A 21,612-nucleotide genomic window follows, 5' to 3' on the forward strand; every position below is an offset into this window, starting at 1 on the left:
TTTTTCTTGAAGGATGCAGACTTCTTCCTGTACCACTGCTTGAAGAAGGTGTCTTCCAGAAACTGGCAGTAGGACTGGGAGTTGAGCTTGACTCCATCCTCAACCCGAAAAGGCCCCACAAGCTCATCTTTGATGATACCAGCCCAAACCAGTACTCCACCTCCACCTTGCTGGCGTCTGAGTCGGACTGGAGCTCTCTGCTCTTTACCAATCCAGCCACGGGCCCATCCATCTGGCCCATCAAGACTCACTCTCATTTCATCAGTCCATAAAACCTTAGAAAAATCAGTCTTGAGATATTGCTTGGCCCAGTCTTGACGTTTCAGCTTGTGTGTCTTGTTCAGTGGTGGTCGACTTTCTGCCTTTCTTACCTTGGCCATGTCTCTGAGTATTGCACACCTTGTGCTTTTGGGCACTCCAGTGATGTTGCAGCTTTGAAATATGGCCAAACTGGTGGCAAGTGGCATCTTGGCAGCTGCACGCTTGACTTTTCTCAGTTCACGGGCAGTTATTTTGCGCCTTGGTTTTTCCACACGATTCTTGCGACCCTGTTGACTATTTTGAATGAAACGCTTGATTGTTCGATGATCACGCTTCAGAAGCTTGGCTATTTTAAGACTGCTGCATCCCTCTGCAATATATCTCACTATTTTTGACTTTTCTGAGCCTGTCAAGTCCTTCTTTTGACCCATTTTGCCAAAGGAAAGGAAGTTGCCTAATAATTATGCACACCTGATATAGGGTGTTGATGTCATTAGACCACACCCCTTCTCATTACAGAGATGCACATCACCTACTCAGAGGTGGGTAGTAACGAATTACATTTACTTCGTTACATTTACTTGAGTACATTTTTTGGGTAACTTGTACTTTTAGAGTATATTTAAAAATGGGTACTTTTACTTTTACTCAAGTACATTTCTTGTGAAAAAACTGTACTTTTACTTCGTTACATTCGGTGGCGTTCCTCCGCTACTGTCAATGGTGATAATTAATTATATATTTTAAAATAAGTTATGACTTGTTCGCAAGTCTCGCGAAACGTTGGAGAGGCTGCTTTGCGAGAGGTGGATACGCATCACCCGCATAAAATTAGCGCGCGTTTAGTCAGAAGATGATGGCCGAAGCAGAGGGAGATGTGTGTGAGCGGCAGATCACCCGTACGTGGCCTCAAGTTCAGCCTGTTTTCAGTCCAAGATGTCAAAAAGAACAGTTTCATAATTTAATGCATGCTGTGTGCACCAATATGAACTGACATCTCAGCATAATTCCAGCTCCAACCTGAGAAAGCAGTGGTAAGTGTAACAATGATGCCTATATTTGAACACTATTAATGGTAATTTGGTAACTATGGGCACTTTTCCTTTATTGTAATACTATTTCACACACTGTCCGAGTGTTTTCCTCATATGCGCTCTTGTGCAAGCATTGACAAATCGTTTGAATCCTCCGAACACACGTCCACAAACAAACGTTCACATCTGCACATTTACATATCTTTTTTTTCTCATAAAACGAGCAACCTCATTGGCAAAATGTACCTGTGGCAATGTTTTTGCAAACCACAAAATACGTACCAATACACACTGCAGAAATTCCAACAGAAATGAACACTATAGGCAGAAAAACTGCATTTTTTTAGTCTATGGTTTGTAAACTAAAACATTTTGAATTTTGCGTCACAGCTCAATGTTCTGCTTTTCTGATTCACCAGATTTGCTCGATAGCTCAGCTGATACAGATTTGTATTTGCAATGCGAAAAGCTTGAGAACGAACCCCATGAAGAACGAGTCATGATAAAAGAGCTCAAAGACGAGTTCTAAACACAAGCTAAAAATACATGGACACAATTTTATTTTTGTCACATTTGCTTTTGTTAACACTTTCGGGTAGGTTTAGTGTGGGTGTACGTTAAAAACACAACGTAACAAAACATGTCAGATTCACGCAATCTGTTCTGGAAAAAAATAAGCTTTTAGCGCCACCCAGTGGACATTTCACTTTGAAACTGTCGCAATATGTACGTATTGGTACATATTTTGTGGTTTGCATAAACGTTGCCATAGGTACTGATGGATCAGGCTAAAAACGAAACAAATTGAATAGCCTAATGTGACATCTTGCATTTATACACATATCCGGACAGACAACAGTCTACATTTAAAAATGGGACTCTATTTCTAAGAATGCATATACTTATAAAAATATAAGAACAAAGTATGTTTTAAAAAGAGCTGTGGTTAGCCCAGCACACCATTAATTTACACTGTTTAACCATTAAACACACACACACACACACACACACACACACACACACACACACACACACACACACACACACACACACACACACACATACACACACACACATATATATATATATATACACACATATATATATATATATATATATATATATATATATATATATATATATATATATATATATGTATATGTGTATATATATATATGGAGGTGTGTGAAAGCTCTCTAAGTAGTCTGAAATTCAGGGTTTTTGGATCTTATCAATCAGATTGAAAGTAACTAGTAACTAAGTACTTGAGTAGTTTTTTCATCTAATACTTTTTTACTCTTACTCAAGTAACTATTACGATTGTTACTTTTACTTTTACTTGAGTAAATATTTCCGGAAGTACTTGTACTTTTACTTGAGTAAAGATTTTGGCTACTCTACCCACCTCTGCACCTACTATGCTTAATTGGTAGTAGGCTTTCCAGCCTATACAGCTTGAAGTAAGACAACATGCATAACGAGGATGATGTGGTCAAAATACTCATTTGCCTAATAATTCTGCACTCCCTGTATGTGGTCAATAGGCTACTGGCGACGTTGTCTTTGCTGTATCAATAGGCAATATATTTATATTTAACCTGAAGTATCACTCTAAAAACTAATACTATGATTTACTCAATTTTTTGGTGAAACATTTTTACACTAAAAAAAATTGAGTAAATTTTAAAGCAGTGAAATCAATTATAGACACCATAAGAACTGAGTAAATGTAAGTGTAATGAAGTTCGTTCATGGGAAGGAAGGAGGCGGGAACCGGCGAACGTTTAACAGCATTTATTCAAAATAAATAAACAAAATGAAAGTAAAACCGCGGACAGCCCCTCACGGACGACTGCCCGCAAACACACACAAAATAAAACACATAAACAAAACGTAACATAAAATTCCAGGCCTGGTCCTCTCTCGTCTTCCGCTGCCATCGTTCCTCCTTTTATGCTCCCGTCACATGGCCGCGAGACGAGACCGGTGTGCCACGCAACTGGCACTCGTTAACATTAATCACCGGCCCGCTCTCGCGGTCCCTCGCCCCGCTGCCTGTCACACCACAGTAAGTAAAAAAATTAAGTAGATCTAAGTAACTGCATTTGTTACATTAACAAATTCAATTGAGTAGAGAAAATTGGGTAAAAAGCATTTTAAAAAACAATATTTATGACTAATATGAACTGTTTTTATTTATGAGTATTATTAACTTGTATAGTATAACTTTAATTTCCTCTAAACCTTTGTAAAATACTCCACAGCCCACACAAACACACTTATACATGACATGGCCTTTATTGTCGACGAGTACAGCAATAACGTTACAGCATATGTTACTGTTTTGACATGTAAAGAATAACAGTTATTTTAAAACATTTAAACTCATGTAACAAACATTTTAGAAGTAAAAATTAAACATTTAAAAGTAATTCAAGTGAAATCAACCGGTCTGTTATCCCATTTTCACCGTATCAGCGCTGTTTCTCGAGCCTGAAATGGACTAATGTTAGCGGTCTGCGGGTGGACTTTGAACCTGAGACCGCTGTCCTGCTTTTCATTTGTAGCTGAAAGATGCTGCGAGGCGACAGACTCCATAACCTGACAATAAACAAACAGTGCCCAGTTAATAAGATTTTATCATCCAAGTTCATTATATTCATTATCTTTACGAATAAAGTTGTGTGTTTTGAGCAACACAGCAGGCGTTTCAAAGACCAACGCCACACGTTAACTTAAAGCTACACTGTGTGATATTTTCCCCCATCTAGTGGTGAAAAGGTATATGACCATCCAGTGAATAATAGTTTCTGTTCCTCTCAATTTCGATTTCGTTTCAACTCCTACGGTGGCCGATTTAGTCATGGCTTCCAGTTCGACCTCTTCGGTGAGTGTTGCTTCAAGTGATGAGGTAATTTTTGAAAACTATTATAATTTGCAGTTATTTAATTTGCCAAATGATCTATGATCAATTTAATCTATGTAAAATGAATAATAGTTTTACGTTTTCGTTATTTTTTTTTTACCATTTCATTGCTAACATCATCTATCAGGTTCACAGACGAATGCAAGCTAATCTTAGTAAAGGAACTTTTATCAGTGCTATCGTTATTCTGTATATTGTACGACATCACTAGCGTAAGGCAAACTAATTATAATGCAATTAAAATATTAATCTCATGTTATCCGTCATAGAACACAGATTTATGTTATAAGGTAAACAATACTTTTTCATCATTGACGTGAGGAAAATTTTCCTAGACGTCGTTCTAGTGTTATGCACAGCACACCATGATACAATTAATGTTAGCCAAGCAACAATAAAACTTCCAATATACACAAATAGGCTGAATTAATATTACCTGTCGAGAAGAAAGCAGGCAACGTCGGCGTTCTTTTTAAAATCGTTGCTCCTCATGAGCTCTTTCCATCTTGGAAAGGCCACTCCAATATTTACTTTGTCTTGTTGATTTGCCCGTTGCTTTGCCGTCTTAATTGTCTTTTCCGCTTCCTTGGCGACTCTGATACATATCCCGCAATATTACTAGGTCCCCAACCCGGGTCGAATTCGGTAATCAATTCCGGGACGTGGTTGCTTTCACACAGAAGGCGACCCGGCAATGTTCCGGGAATATTGCGGGTCCTACGTGTGAAAGGGGCTTAAGAGTGATCCTCCATCATCATATAGCAGCCTCAAGCAATCCCCCTCTTCACATTCGACACAGTGCCATCGAGTGTAAAAACGCGAAAGGCGAAGCTTGAATTTACGGGTATGTCCCTCTTTGGCAAATGTACTTTCAAGATGGAGGAGCAACATGGCGACTGCCATCCGAACCCTCAACACGTATGTATTTTCAATGGTATATTATAAAATTACGAGAATGCATTATTACTTGAAAGAAGTAAATATACATTAATGAGCACATATATTTTTGAAAGAACTAAGTGATTTTAGCTAAGAATAAACTAAAAAAGTTACACAGTGTAGCTTTAAGGTGACTCACACTGTCCCTGTATGTTGTTTTGAATTAAATAAAATGCCTTTAAGCACAGTAATGATTATATAGATAAAACAAAACATACAAACCTGAATTTCACGGATGAAATGCCGCAATTCTGCGACGCTGAGAAGAAGAAACTGCTCTGGTGACTGAGGAGAATTCAAATATCAGCCCTCACTCAACCGTGGAGCTGTCTGCTTCAGAGGGTGGGGGAGGGGTGCATTGTTTTAATCGAGTAAACTTACTCAATTTCTTCAGTGTGTGTTAAATATTAATAATCTTAATTTTAATTAAGTAATATTTGTGGTTCTTGAAACAGATCGGTTTAATTCTCCATTCTCAAATATTTTGAAATAAATTTCACAAATGTATTAATTGTATTTAAAATAAATAATTGGTTATTTGAATACTAAATTGTTTTAGTGAAAAAAACTTAAATATAACTATACATTTTAGACAAAATTAACTGTTGGATTTTTAGTCAATTATTTTGGTATGTTTAACTAAAACCATCAAGTAAATGATATTGAGAGATTTTATTAAGTTAATAAAGTTAATTATTACTGTGATATTTACTAAGCCACTGAATTATTTTTTAGAGTGTAGGGCTTCCCCGTACATCAATACCAGCAGCAGCGCCGCGTCAGACACGCTTCTGGTGTGCAAAGACAGAGAAAACGTCAGGCAGCCGCCCCGCGGCTGACACGCAACAGAAACGCCACGCTTGCAGTGTGTCTCCGGCAGAGGTGGGTAGAGTAGCCAAAATCTTTACTCAAGTAAAAGTACAAGTACTTCCGGAAATATTTACTCAAGTAAAAGTAAAAGTAACAATCGTAATAGTTACTTGAGTAAGAGTAAAAAAGTATTAGATGAAAAAACTACTCAAGTACTTAGTTACTAGTTACTTTCAATCTGATTGATAAGATCCAAAAACCCTGAATTTCAGACTACTTAGAGAGCTTTCACACACCTCCATATATATATATACACATATACATATATATATATATATATATATATATATATATATATATATATATATATATATATATATATATATATATATATATATATGTGTGTATATATATATATATATGTGTGTGTGTGTATGTGTGTGTGTGTGTGTGTGTGTGTGTGTGTGTGTGTGTGTGTGTGTGTGTGTGTGTGTGTGTGTGTGTGTGTGTGTTTAATGGTTAAACAGTGTAAATTAATGGTGTGCTGGGCTAACCACAGCTCTTTTTAAAACATACTTTGTTCTTATATTTTTATAAGTATATGCATTCTTAGAAATAGAGTCCCATTTTTAAATGTAGACTGTTGTCTGTCCGGATATGTGTATAAATGCAAGATGTCACATTAGGCTATTCAATTTGTTTCGTTTTTAGCCTGATCCATCAGTACCTATGGCAACGTTTATGCAAACCACAAAATATGTACCAATACGTACATATTGCGACAGTTTCAAAGTGAAATGTCCACTGGGTGGCGCTAAAAGCTTATTTTTTTCCAGAACAGATTGCGTGAATCTGACATGTTTTGTTACGTTGTGTTTTTAACGTACACCCACACTAAACCTACCCGAAAGTGTTAACAAAAGCAAATGTGACAAAAATAAAATTGTGTCCATGTATTTTTAGCTTGTGTTTAGAACTCGTCTTTGAGCTCTTTTATCATGACTCGTTCTTCATGGGGTTCGTTCTCAAGCTTTTCGCATTGCAAATACAAATCTGTATCAGCTGAGCTATCGAGCAAATCTGGTGAATCAGAAAAGCAGAACATTGAGCTGTGACGCAAAATTCAAAATGTTTTAGTTTACAAACCATAGACTAAAAAAATGCAGTTTTTCTGCCTATAGTGTTCATTTCTGTTGGAATTTCTGCAGTGTGTATTGGTACGTATTTTGTGGTTTGCAAAAACATTGCCACAGGTACATTTTGCCAATGAGGTTGCTCGTTTTATGAGAAAAAAAAGATATGTAAATGTGCAGATGTGAACGTTTGTTTGTGGACGTGTGTTCGGAGGATTCAAACGATTTGTCAATGCTTGCACAAGAGCGCATATGAGGAAAACACTCGGACAGTGTGTGAAATAGTATTACAATAAAGGAAAAGTGCCCATAGTTACCAAATTACCATTAATAGTGTTCAAATATAGGCATCATTGTTACACTTACCACTGCTTTCTCAGGTTGGAGCTGGAATTATGCTGAGATGTCAGTTCATATTGGTGCACACAGCATGCATTAAATTATGAAACTGTTCTTTTTGACATCTTGGACTGAAAACAGGCTGAACTTGAGGCCACGTACGGGTGATCTGCCGCTCACACACATCTCCCTCTGCTTCGGCCATCATCTTCTGACTAAACGCGCGCTAATTTTATGCGGGTGATGCGTATCCACCTCTCGCAAAGCAGCCTCTCCAACGTTTCGCGAGACTTGCGAACAAGTCATAACTTATTTTAAAATATATAATTAATTATCACCATTGACAGTAGCGGAGGAACGCCACCGAATGTAACGAAGTAAAAGTACAGTTTTTTCACAAGAAATGTACTTGAGTAAAAGTAAAAGTACCCATTTTTAAATATACTCTAAAAGTACAAGTTACCCAAAAAATGTACTCAAGTAAATGTAACGAAGTAAATGTAATTCGTTACTACCCACCTCTGGTCTCCGGCCTTAGAGTTTGTATTTTATGTTTCCTAATGGTGTAAAATGCTGGTAAAAATTTATACAAGATTATCCACAATGTCCCTTCTCCATCTCTTCTAATCTAGTCAAGTGGACATTTGGATCAACACAATTATTTCAGTTGGTAACACCTAAAGTTTTTTCAACTTAATTTTTTACTTTTTATCAACTTAATTACACTAGGTCAATCACACTTACAGCCACCAATGCTAAATGTGTCTTCCTGTTCGAGCGAACACTAGCGTGTTTGCACTGTGTATGTGTGTGTATATATATATATATATATATATATATATATATATATATATATATATATATATATATATATATATATATATATATATATGTATAATATACGAACCTGTATACCACGATATACAGGTTATATACAGTATTGTTCAAAATAATAGCAGTACAATGTGACTAACCAGAATAATCAAGGTTTTTCGTATATTTTTTTATTGCTACGTGGCAAACAAGTTACCAGTAGGTTCAGTAGATTCTCAGAAAACAAATAAGACCCAGCATTCATGATATGCACGCTCTTAAGGCTGTGCAATTGGGCAATTAGTTGAATTAGTTGAAAGGGGTGTGTTCAAAAAAATAGCAGTGTGGCATTCAATCACTGAGGTCATCAATTTTGTGAAGAAACAGGTGTGAATCAGGTGGCCCCTATTTAAGGATGAAGCCAACACTTGTTGAACATGCATTTGAAAGCTGAGGAAAATGGGTTGTTCAAGACATTGTTCAGAAGAACAGCGTACTTTGATTAAAAAGTTGATTAGAGAGGGGAAAACCTATAAAGAGGTGCAAAAAATGATAGGCTGTTCAGCTAAAATGATCTCCAATGCCTTAAAATGGAGAGCAAAACCAGAGAGACGTGGAAGAAAACGGAAGAAAACCATCAAAATGGATAGAAGAATAACCAGAATGGCAAAGGCTCAGCCAATGATCACCTCCAGGATGATCAAAGACAGTCTGGAGTTACCTGTAAGTACTGTGACAGTTAGAAGACGTCTGTGTGAAGCTAATCTATTTTCAAGAATCCCCCGCAAAGTCCCTCTGTTAAAAAAAAAAAAGGCATGTGCAGAAGAGGTTACAATTTGCCAAAGAACACATCAACTGGCCTAAAGAGAAATGGAGGAACATTTTGTGGACTGATGAGAGTAAAATTGTTCTTTTTGGGTCCAAGGGCCACAGGCAGTTTGTGAGACGACCCCAAAACTCTGAATTCAAGCCACAGTACACAGTGAAGACAGTGAAGCATGGAGGTGCAAGCATCATGATATGGGCATGTTTCTGCTACTATGGTGTTGGGCCTATTTATCGCATACCAGGGATCATGGATCAGTTTGCATATGTTAAAATACTTGAAGAGGTCATGTTGCCCTATGCTGAAGAGGACATGCCCTCGAAATGGTTGTTTTAACAAGACAATGACCCAAAACACACTAGTAAACGGGCAAAGTCTTGGTTCCAAACCAACAAAATTAATGTTATGGAGTGGCCAGCCCAATCTCCAGACCTTAATCCAATTGAGAACTTGTGGGGTGATATCAAAAATGCTGTTTCTGAAGCAAAACCAAGAAATGTGAATGAATTGTGGAATGTTGTTAAAGAATCATGGAGTGGAATAACAGCTGAGAGGTGCCACAAGTTGGTTGACTCCATGCCACACAGATGTCAAGCAGTTTTAAAAAACTGTGGTCATACAACTAAATATTAGTTTAGTGATTCACAGGATTGCTAAATCCCAGAAAAAAAAACATATTTGTACAAAATAGTTTTGAGTTTGTACAGTCAAAGGTAGACACTGCTATTTTTTTGAACACACCCCTTTCAACTAATTGCCCAATTGCACAGCCTTAAGAGCGTGCATATCATGAATGCTTGGTCTTGTTTGTTTTCTGACAATCTACTGAACCTACTGGTAACTTGTTTGCCACGTAGCAATAAAAAATATACTAAAAACCTTGATTATTCTGGTTAGTCACATTGTACTGCTATTATTTTGAACAAGACTGTATGTGATGGGAAACGATTCAGTCTAAATATGCTTTCATTTGAGGTGAATGAAGTCTGTTTGCTATTGGCTATTTCAAAAAAGGAGAACTGCTAACAGCTGGAACAGTTTCAGGGGAAATTACGTCAACACATTGAATAACAACACAGTGGAGTGGAGTGGAAGTGGAGTATGGTACCAATAATATGGTATTATTGTCAGTATTTTAACTATGGCTACAAAGAGTCTTAAAAGAAACCATAACACCAAAAGGTACTTATTTGTCCTCTAAGTAACACGCCTGGTGTGGGGGATAAAGTACATCCTTTATGTATGAATTAAAATAAAAAATAGGCAGTATTTTTCAGCAATTCAAAATGGATGCATGCGCAAGGGGTCCCAAATTCCTGGGATAATACAGTACACATTTTCTACCACAAGTTAAACCACAAGTTTAAGATCTATGGTGTGTAGGTAACATTTTTATGTAATGGAGACCAAAATGTAATTGTATAATTTTCTTTATAGGTGAACAGCTTTTTCTCCAGGGCAGCACTTGTCACAAAATACATGACAAAGGCTTGTTGGTGTTACACTTACACTACATGCTGTGGTAGCCTAAATAAATAATAATAAATACTTAATGGGGTACTTCAGCGCTGGGAAGACCAATCTGTATTTAAACTGGGTCATTAATGTAGTAGAAATGTGAAATTATTATTTGGGGCTTTCTAGACTGAGAAAAGACAGAAAATGTATTTTTGTCTCATATTTTCTCTATATAGATTTCTGCCTTGAGACTGATGTTACAAGACCCCTGATTTGAGGAAACATGGTGTGGGGAGGAGACAGAAGAACAGTAATATAAAAATCAATGATTGAAGTTGTGAAGTATTCTCTTGTATTTTCTCGATATAGTATGTATGTGTATTGTTTATTAGTATGCATATAGTATGTATATTCTCTAAGTATTCTCTATGTATCTCTTGGCCAGATACTGATCTCTGCTGTTCAGAATCCAGATATCAGTCAACTTTTTTTACTCACTGCGTAATTCATAATAAAATGATACTTTTGATAATTCGACTTCTGGCCGATCATTGAACCTGGGGAAGACTTCGGGGAGAAAAAGTCCAAGGTAGCCTTAAGTACTATGTACTTACATCAAAAAATAAGTACAATGTACTTTCTGTGTTCAAACTCTATTGCAAAACACCTTTGCTGATATTGAGGTGGGATACGGGTAGAGTTAGGGACAGGTATAAGGGAAGTGCCAACTGTGTAATTAGGGGCCAAGCACCGAAGGTGTGAAGGCACCTTTTGAAACCGTTGGCGCTCTTTTTTTTCTTTACTATTATTATTAGGGGCCAAGCACCGAAGGTGCGAAGGCACCTATTAAAATCGTTAGTATTCCTATTATTATTATTCTGCTTCTTCTTCTTTTTCCGCTCTGGAAGTCTATGGCAGCCCATAGAACCGTATGGTAAAAAGTTGTGAAATTTGGCACATTCATAGAGGCCATTCTGAGCTGTCACCATAGCAAATTTGGTGTCTCTAACTCAATCCCTCTACCGCCACCAACTGTCCAAAGTTTCACTCATGTTTATGCTAATAACTTTTGACCCCTAAGGGCTAGAAACAAAAAAATTTTCCCTCTGATTCCTTGGCTTAAGCCGATTCGATTGCACCCTATGACGTCATTTGACGTCACAAAAAGTTATGGAATTCAAGTTGATTTGTCCAATCGTTTTTAATAAGCGCACAAACACATTTTACGTAGAGGTTGAGTCGACTGATATCCAATTTTACCATGTCGGCCATTTTGGATGTCGGCCATTTTGAATTATGTGCTAAAATGCTGTATTTTATGAACACATGAAAGGATTGTTACGAAACTTGGTATGGGTCATCACCACGATGCCCTGAAGTAGCCTGAGAAGTTTCAAAACAGCACCACCTAGTGGAGAATTTTTTTTTTTTCAAACGCTTATAACTTTTGGTGTGGTTGACATATTTTGATGGGAGTACGTTTTTTTGGTCTCCTGAATCCTTACCGAGTCCAACGATATCAGACTTGCCAGGTTTCGGCATATGGTTTGCGCAGCGTTGTAATTTAGCGCTTAAAAAACATTTGCTGATATCTTCGAAACCGCTTGTCCGATCAAGACGAAACCAGCCTCAGAAGTTCGGAAACATAGGTCTAATGTGCTAATACCCAATATGCTAATACCCAAATCTCAATATATTGATAGTAATGGGTAGTAAAATCCAATCAAAGTCAGGTGTCAGTCATTTTTTACGTTTTTTTTTTTTTTTTTCATATAACTGTCTATAACTCCAAAACAAAATGAGATATTTTCACCAAACTTGACACACATATGTATGGGCTCACTGTGAGGACACATAAAAAAATTGGTGGGATTTTGCCTCTTGGTGGTGCTATAATAAAACAAAATATGAAATTCCCATTGACTTCAATGCAGTATTATGGTTTAAAATGCTAATGCTATAATTTAAGAATGCATTAGCGTATCGTTACAAAACTCTGTATGTGTCTTCCGCTCCATCTCCTGAAGATACTCAAAAAGTTTTGGGGCAGCGCCACATTGTGGTCAAAAGTTGTAATTTAAATGTACAGAAATGCGAATAACTTTTGATTAAATTAACACATTGTAATGAAACTGGTCATAGTACATTTAATGGCTCATGCCGAGAACATGGATACCAATTGTGCCATATTTTGCAAACCTATCTGTCCTCCATCTTGTTATTTGTTAAAAACCTACTCTTTCAAACTCATCCTAGACCGTTTGTCCGATTTTTACCAAAATTGAACTGTATCGTCTTCAGACCATGCCGACAAACAGTTATGGATTTCATGTTGATAGACAAAAAAGTTTTCATATACCACTGCAACAGAGTTGAGCCATGATGCAAAAATGACTCTTGAGGCTGTATCTCTGCAATGCTTTGACATATTGACACCAAACTTTGCATTTGTCATTGTCATCTCAATCTAACTACACCACATCAGTTTCGTAACAGTGCCACCTATTGGTCGAAAGTGATAAACCATTAAACCATTATTATTGACTGTATTTAAAATTTTTACTGCTATTTTGCTAAAAATCAACTTAATACGTCTTTAATGGCTCATTGTTGCAGTTGGTTTGAGACTTCCAGCCATGCTGCCATGTCTTGTCTTCTTTGCGCTTGATGACTATTTAACATTGTACTGCTATTTTGCCAAAAATCGACCTAATAGGTCTTTAATGGCTCATTGTTGCAGTTGGTTTGACACTTCCAGCCATGCTGCCATGTCTTGTCTTCTTATTTGCGCTTGGCCCCGATAATGGCTGCTTGCAGCTATATTTACAAATGTAACTACAGAAATTAATTACAGACGCAATTACATGCCGGTATTTTTTTTAAATGTAAGTTCAATGTAAAAACGTACACAATAAGCGCATTGTTTCAAATTATTAATTACAATGTTAGTACATAGTAGTTAAGGCCACTGTAGCGATAATGAGTCTCGGGGAATAATTTATTTAAATGGGACTCATATTCATGAGTCTATAATGTGACTCGCTGTTTGTACATTAGTTATTAACTTTATAAAGGGACTTTTAATCCTGTTAATATCAAAGTCGATTTCAGTCATCCAGACTTTCCTCTCGTCTCGCGAGTGGAAAATGGGACTTCTTCATCGAGTATCAATCTTACAAACTCGAAGAAACATTAATCTGTTTGATCAGGACAAATAATATTTCATAAGTTTGTCCAATTTGTATTACTGAAATAGTAACACAAAAATCAATCTTAATTTGTAGCTAAGATCTTCTATCATCAGTGATTTCAAATCCATGAGCAAGGCATTCACTTCAATGTAATTATTGGATTTTAATAGACACTAGAGTATACAAAACTACGATTTCACACAGGGTTAAACATGCATATATGTGGGTAACAAAACAAACAACATACAAGGAAAAATCAAAACTTAACGAATAAAACAAAAGTGAGAGAGAGAGAGAGAGAGAGAGAGAGAGAGAGAGAGAGAGAGAGAGAGAGAGAGAGAGAGAGAGAGAGAGAGAGAGAGAGAGAGAGATGGAGACAACTTTTATCACGCAGTTCTTTCCAAGAGGCCCCAGTTAAATTCATACTATTCCCGTAAACAGGAATGGTCAAGACAACCTTTAAGCGCAGTTTGATTGCGAAATAGGATACTTGCATTTAAGTTTTAGGTGTGTAGGTCTGTTGCAATTTCTTAAGGTACTCCTCAAGGCAATGAAGCTTGGATGGAGTTCTTGGAGGAGTTTTCCGGGCATGATTGCTGGTCGTGTCTTTCGGACAGGTTTGTTTGTTTCTCCTTGCCCGCTCTCGTGCTCAATCGTTTATCTCTTCAGAGTGGCGGAAAAGTGCCATCTCTTCATCCCATCTCTCAAGTTGGAAGTGCGGGTCCCTCTTTGGTGGAAGGCGCTCGCAAAGAGTCATTGTGGGTGTAGGTTTTATAGATGAGATAGGCTGAGATAATTCAATCAGGAGATGAGTGGTTACAAGACCCCCTGTGTTCTTATTGAATGCCCCCACTTACTTGTGACTCAAACAAAGATGGGTGATGTATTAAGAGCCCATCTTTCTTTCTTTTCCCGGAAAGTGTATAGTTTCATATTGATGCCATTTGTTGCATATTTAAATACCGAATTTGTTTCCGTTGGGCGTCCGCGATTCCAATGATACCATGAATGACAGTATTGACATTCGAGAATACAGAGATACAGAATTTACAGTTACTAGCCTACAGAAATTGAATTTACATGCAGTAAACATCCAAGTTACTTCAAAACATCACATAAAACATTGTATCATCACAATACATATATTTGGTACATTGAAGAGGTAATTTAATCTAAAAGTCCGTATATTCCTGATCTGTGTGTTCTCAGAGCAGTTTCTCTGTGTATGTGTGTGTGTATGGGTCAGAGGTCGAAAGCAGGGGGGTTGTTTGGATGATGTGTATGCTGCAACCCAAAAGGCCTAAGGTGTCCAGGACTTCAACACACAAAATCCTTTCTTTGGGGATTATAATGTGGTGCCTCATCAGTTAATTAGTAGTATAGTTGCAGTACAAGGGACTTCTGTAGGGTGATTACATCATCCCAGGATACGTGTTTATCTGAGCTCTGGTCATCCGGTCATATGGTTAATTATTAACTCACTACCATCTCCCATTGTCGCTACACCACCTAATATAAAGTGGGTCTGAAACCCTGGAGTATATTCAAATGGTGTTGCTTCCCCCCTCATATCTCCCTGAGACGAGAGATTTATGCATTTTATTTCTGGAAAAATTACTCCGGTGTTATTTGCGTCATCTTTGGAATGTTTAGCCAAAGGGTAAAGACTACAGCCAGCAGAAGGAGCTATTTCCACATGTTTTCAACTCCCATATGGGGGATGGGAGATCACACTTACAGCTCAGCTCGCAGCTGCAGGCATAAAACGGACCTATGCTGAGCAATGTAAGTGTTTTAACTTCTCAAATTAATTCCTATGAAAGTTAAGCTTCCAAAGGCATGAAATGAAAATGTGCCAGACTGAACACGCGTTGTGAATGTATGCCACGAATGTGGTTACGATTACCAAAAATAATGATAATGAAATAATGAAAATAATGGGTGAAACACTCCTTAATCCTTCATATCTTTGAAAAGTCTTTAGTTTTATTATATTTATAAAAGAAAGATAGCTTCCACCAATGAGCTTCCAGCGCTATTCGACCAATGGGCTAAAGTTTTATAGGATTCCGACAGGATCACGGCCGTTTCAGAAGAACCGGCGGCATCTGTGGCTGCAGGCGATTAAACGCGTTGATTGGAACGAGGACATAATAAAAAATGCTTGCGTCTGCAGCGCCCACTTTATATCAGGTAAGTTTATCTATGTAACCTTGAGTTTAATGAAAAGCATGTTATTTGCAGATGAGGCATAATTAGACTCTAGTAATCCTTGTTTATATTAGTGAGTGTCTGTACAGTGTAGAGTAATAATCAAATGCAGCTAAAGTTTGACACACTGGCGGTAGATTTGGCTACTAAACAAACGTGTGTTTTATTTGTTTTGTTTTTGCAGGTGAGGCTTCATTGGACTCTACTAGTCCTGATTTTGTGCCTTCTGTGTTTGTGTACACAAAACAGAGCCAGAACCCCGAAGCAAAGTTGGAGAGGTAAGAATATTTAGTTTCCCTCTCTGTTCTATTTAGTTTGTTTTTCTCTCTTGCAAAACTGTACATTTCTACAGTTTTTATTGTAGGTACCATAGAAAAAGGAGGAGAGATGACAGAGCTATCGCGGCAGCAAACCTGTGTTTCTTCTAAAACTCAGAAACAAAAATGCAGCATGGATCATTGTCCAGGTATGAATATATTTCATCTTGATTGTCAGGGTGTGTGTGCTCCTGCCAGGCACACTGCTCTTATTGCATGGCTGTGTGTATGAGTACACAGGCCCCTGGAACAGTCAAATGCAGATGAAAAGTCTCACCCTGTAATCAACAAAGTATCTTCTCTTCTATCATGGAAATGAAGAAAAAATAATTGCTAAAATGTGTGAGGACCCCCAATTGTGAAATTGTCTGCATTGGTTTTAACATATGCTGATTTTTTTACTTTTCTTTATTAAAGCTGAAGATGACATCCCAGTTACAAAGAGGGAGTATGATGACCTGAACCAGAGACACAGTCAGCTTCATGAGGACTATGTACAACTGTGTCACAAGTTTGACACACTACAAGCAGAAAATGTAAAGCTGAAAGAGGCGCTATAGAAATCTACTTTTTCCTACACCACTGTTAAGTGCAAAATTGGACAATTGTTTTTTTCTCACAGGACTGACTTCCATGCTCTTTAAGTGGCTAGTTACAAAAATAACAGGCAGCTTAGAAATAATTATCCAAAACACTAGAAGACCACCTGTTGGTTATATTGATGAAATTAAGGTTGGGCCTGTAATACTGACTTCATGTATTGGCATATAGATTTAAGGTATCAAAACCACGATTTCAAATATTTTGCGGAGATGGGTCTCTGGTATGGCCTTGGTCCTTAAGCCATTAATTAAATGGGAGCAAGGGAGCAAGGGAGCAATAAGGGAGCAATACTTGAAAATATGCCAAAATCATTCAAGCAGAACTTTAAAAACTGCCGGTGCATAATAGACTGCACAGACATTTTCATAGCTAGACCTAGTAATCTGACTGCTAGGGCCCAGACATGGTCAAATTATAAACACAACAACACCATCAAATATTAAATCGCTATCACTCCAGCTGGTGCAATTTCATTTCTATCTCCTGGGTGGGGTGGACGGGTTTCAGACAAGCAGATAACAAAAGAGTCAGGTTTCTTAGAACTTTTGGAGCCTAGGGATGAGGTTTTAGCTGACAGAGGATTTCTCATCAGAGACGAGCTTGCAGCTTATGGTGTAACCCTTCGTATCCCTCATTTCACAAAAGGAAAAAAGCAACTTTCTGCACAGGAAGTTGACACATCTAGACAACTTTCTCATGTGAGAATCCATGTGGAGCGAGTTATTGGTCGGAGGAAGAACTTTAAGATTTTGCAAACAGTCTATGTCATGGTATTTGACGTTCTGTACATGCCCACAGACAACGTATTCATAAGCATCCAGTGATTTACATGCACATAATTTTTCTCGGGTGTACACGCTCGGCTTCTCAACTAAATAAGTATATATATCCGGCCACTGTATATTTGGCCATCTGCTGACGTCTTCTATCCACTCCACTATAGTACACGGATCTGGTAGCTGAATACCATTTGATAAAATCCATTTTTTATAATAATTTTCTCTGTCTGTGTTGCTTAATCTGCTCGCGTAGCTTGAGATGCCACCGATTCTTGCCATAGTTTGTTGCCAAAATGTGCAAGCATACATTGCTACGTCGTCATTATGTACAAACAGTAAAAGGGTCTATAGGGTCTGGCTCATGGTCTGGCTGCAGAGATGCACTGTCAGCCGCGCATGCGCACTAGACAAGATGCAATGTAAGCGCATTTACACTTCCACTCAAGTTTGTGATCAGTAAGATTTTAGTTTGCCTATATAAGTTTAATTTTTTTTAAATCAAATAGAGTAAAAAGAAAGTATTGCAATTCAAAATAAGTCTTGTATTGTAATATATCTTAAATATGTATTCTGTAAAAAATAAGAACGAACTGAATTTATTCAGTATTAAATTGTTTAGAAAAAAACATTTACGAACACATTTTAACAAATGAACAGATTCTGAATACAAACATGAATATATATATACCAAACCATTGAAGTGTATTTGAAAGTATAACAATACAAAACTGATATTTTAAATTGCAATATTTCACTATTTTATTTCACATTTTGACGTATTTTTTGATCAAATAAATAGAGCCTTCAGGATCGTAAGAAACTTTTAAAACATTAAAAAAAGTATATATATATATATATATACACAGTATTGTTCAAAATAATAGCAGTACAATGTGACTAACCAGAATAATCAAGGTGTTTAGTATATTTTTTATTGCTACGTGGCAAACAAGTTACCAGTAGGTTCAGTAGATTCTCAGAAAACAAATGAGACCCAGCATTCATGATATGCACGCTCTTAAGGCTGTGCAATTGGGCAATTAGTTGAATTAGTTGAAAGGGGTGTGTTCAAAAAAATAGCAGTGTGGCATTCAATCACTGAGGTCATCAATTTTGTGAAGAAACAGGTGTGAATCAGGTGGCCCCTATTTAAGGATGAAGCCAACACTTGTTGAACATGCATTTGAAAGCTGAGGAAAATGGGTCGTTCAAGACATTGTTCAGAAGAACAGCGTCCTTTGATTAAAAAGTTGATTAGAGAGGGGAAAACCTATAAAGAGGTGCAAAAAATGATAGGCTGTTCAGCTAAAATGATCTCCAATGCCTTAAAATGGAGAGCAAAACCAGAGAGACGTGGAAGAAAACGGAAGACAACCATCAAAATGGATAGAAGAATAACCAGAATGGCATGGGCTCAGCCAATGATCACCTCCAGGATGATCAAAGACAGTCTGGAGTTACCTGTAAGTACTGTGACAGTTAGAAGACGTCTGTGTGAAGCTAATCTATTTTCAAGAATCCCCCGCAAAGTCCCTCTGTTAAAAAAAAGGCATGTGCAGAAGAGGTTACAATTTGCCAAAGAACACATCAACTGGCCTAAAGAGAAATGGAGGAACATTTTGTGGACTGATGAGAGTAAAATTGTTCTTTTTGGGTCCAAGGGCCACAGGCAGTTTGTGAGACGACCCCAAAACTCTGAATTCAAGCCACAGTACACAGTGAAGACAGTGAAGCATGGAGGTGCAAGCATCATGATATGGGCATGTTTCTGCTACTATGGTGTTGGGCCTATTTATCGCATACCAGGGATCATGGATCAGTTTGCATATGTTAAAATACTTGAAGAGGTCATGTGCCCCTATGCTGAAGAGGACATGCCCTTGAAATGGTTGTTTCAACAAGACAATGACCCAAAACACACTAGTAAACGGGCAAAGTCTTGGTTCCAAACCAACAAAATTAATGTTATGGAGTGGCCAGCCCAATCTCCAGACCTTAATCCAATTGAGAACTTGTGGGGTGATATCAAAAATGCTGTTTCTGAAGCAAAACCAAGAAATGTGAATGAATTGTGGAATGTTGTTAAAGAATCATGGAGTGGAATAACAGCTGAGAGGTGCCACAAGTTGGTTGACTCCATGCCACACAGATGTCAAGCAGTTTTAAAAAACTGTGGTCATACAACTAAATATTAGTTTAGTGATTCACAGGATTGCTAAATCCCAGAAAAAAAACATGTTTGTACAAAATAGTTTTGAGTTTGTACAGTCAAAGGTAGACACTGCTATTTTTTTGAACACACCCCTTTTAACTAATTGCCCAATTGCACAGCCTTAAGAGCGTGCATATCATGAATGCTGGGTCTTGTTTGTTTTCTGACAATCTACTGAACCTACTGGTAACTTGTTTGCCACGTAGCAATAAAAAATATACTAAAAACCTTGATTATTCTGGTTAGTCACATTGTACTGCTATTATTTTGAACAAGACTGTATGTGATGGGAAACGATTCAGTCTAAATATGCTTTCATTTGAGGTGAATGAAGTCTGTTTGCTATTGGCTATTTCAAAAAAGGAGAACTGCTAACAGCTGGAACAGTTTCAGGGGAAATTACGTCAACACATTGAATAACAACACAGTGGAGTGGAATGGAAGTGGAGTATGGTACCAATAATATGGTATTATTGTCAGTATTTTAACTATGGCTACAAAGAGTCTTAAAAGAAACCATAACACCAAAAGGTACTTATTTGTCCTCTAAGTAACACGCCTGGTGTGGGGGATAAAGTACATCCTTTATGTATGAATTAAAATAAAAAATAGGCAGTATTTTTCAGCAATTCAAAATGGATGCATGCGCAAGGGGTCCCAAATTCCTGGGATAATACAGTACACATTTTCTGTTAAACCACAAGTTTAAGATCTATGGTGTGTAGGTAACATTTTTATGTAATGGAGACCAAAATGTAATCGTATAATTTTCTTTATAGGTGAACAGCTTTTTCTCCAGGGCAGCACTTGTCACAAAATACATGACAAAGGCTTGTTGGTGTTACACTTACACTACATGCTGTGGTAGCCTAAATAAATAATAATAAATACTTAATGGGGTACTTCAGCGCTGGGAAGACCAATCTGTATTTAAACTGGGTCATTAAATGTAGTAGAAATGTGAAATTATTATTTGGGGCTTTCTAGACTGAGAAAAGACAGAAAATGTATTTTTGTCTCATATTTTCTCTATATAGATTTCTGCCTTGAGACTGATGTTACAAGACCCCTGATTTGAGGAAACATGGTGTGGGGAGGAGACAGAAGAACAGTAATATAAAAATCAATGATTGAAGTTGTGAAGTATTCTCTTGTATTTTCTCGATATAGTATGTATGTGTATTGTTTATTAGTATGCATATAGTATGTATATTCTCTAAGTATTCTCTATGTATCTCTTGGCCAGATACTGATCTCTGCTGTTCAGAATCCAGATATCAGTCAACTTTTTTTAAAGTCTTGGTTCCAAACCAACAAAATTAATGTTATGGAGTGGCCAGCCCAATCTCCAGACCTTAATCCAATTGAGAACTTGTGGGGTGATATCAAAAATGCTGTTTCTGAAGCAAAACCAAGAAATGTGAATGAATTGTGGAATGTTGTTAAAGAATCATGGAGTGGAATAACAGCTGAGAGGTGCCACAAGTTGGTTGACTCCATGCCACACAGATGTCAAGCAGTTTTAAAAAACTGTGGTCATACAACTAAATATTAGTTTAGTGATTCACAGGATTGCTAAATCCCAGAAAAAAAACATGTTTGTACAAAATAGTTTTGAGTTTGTACAGTCAAAGGTAGACACTGCTATTTTTTTGAACACACCCCTTTCAACTAATTGCCCAATTGCACAGCCTTAAGAGCGTGCATATCATGAATGCTGGGTCTTGTTTGTTTTCTGACAATCTACTGAACCTACTGGT

The 21,612-nt window shown here is 37.3% G+C and overlaps 1 protein-coding gene across 5 annotated transcripts in view; it reads left to right on the top strand.

Annotated features, from left to right (window-relative positions):
* Positions 1–18,310, top strand: part of snapc3 (small nuclear RNA activating complex, polypeptide 3) — a 90,484-nt gene extending 72,174 nt beyond the window's left edge. Inside the window, exons 9-11 of one of the 5 annotated variants that reach the window (XR_010904765.1) lie at positions 10,776–16,219; positions 16,294–16,407; positions 16,676–18,310. The gene's annotated coding sequence lies outside the window, so the exon portion shown is untranslated. Of the gene's footprint in view, positions 1–10,775 lie in introns of all 5 variants that reach the window. The other 4 variants (XR_010904764.1, XR_010904762.1, XR_010904763.1 and 1 more) reach the window with 4 other exon arrangements.
* Positions 18,311–21,612: the final 3,302 nt, after the last annotated feature.

The sequence above is a fragment of the Pseudorasbora parva genome, chromosome 4, assembly GCF_024679245.1.
Source record: "Pseudorasbora parva isolate DD20220531a chromosome 4, ASM2467924v1, whole genome shotgun sequence".
Classification (NCBI taxonomy): Eukaryota; Metazoa; Chordata; class Actinopteri; order Cypriniformes; family Gobionidae; genus Pseudorasbora; species Pseudorasbora parva.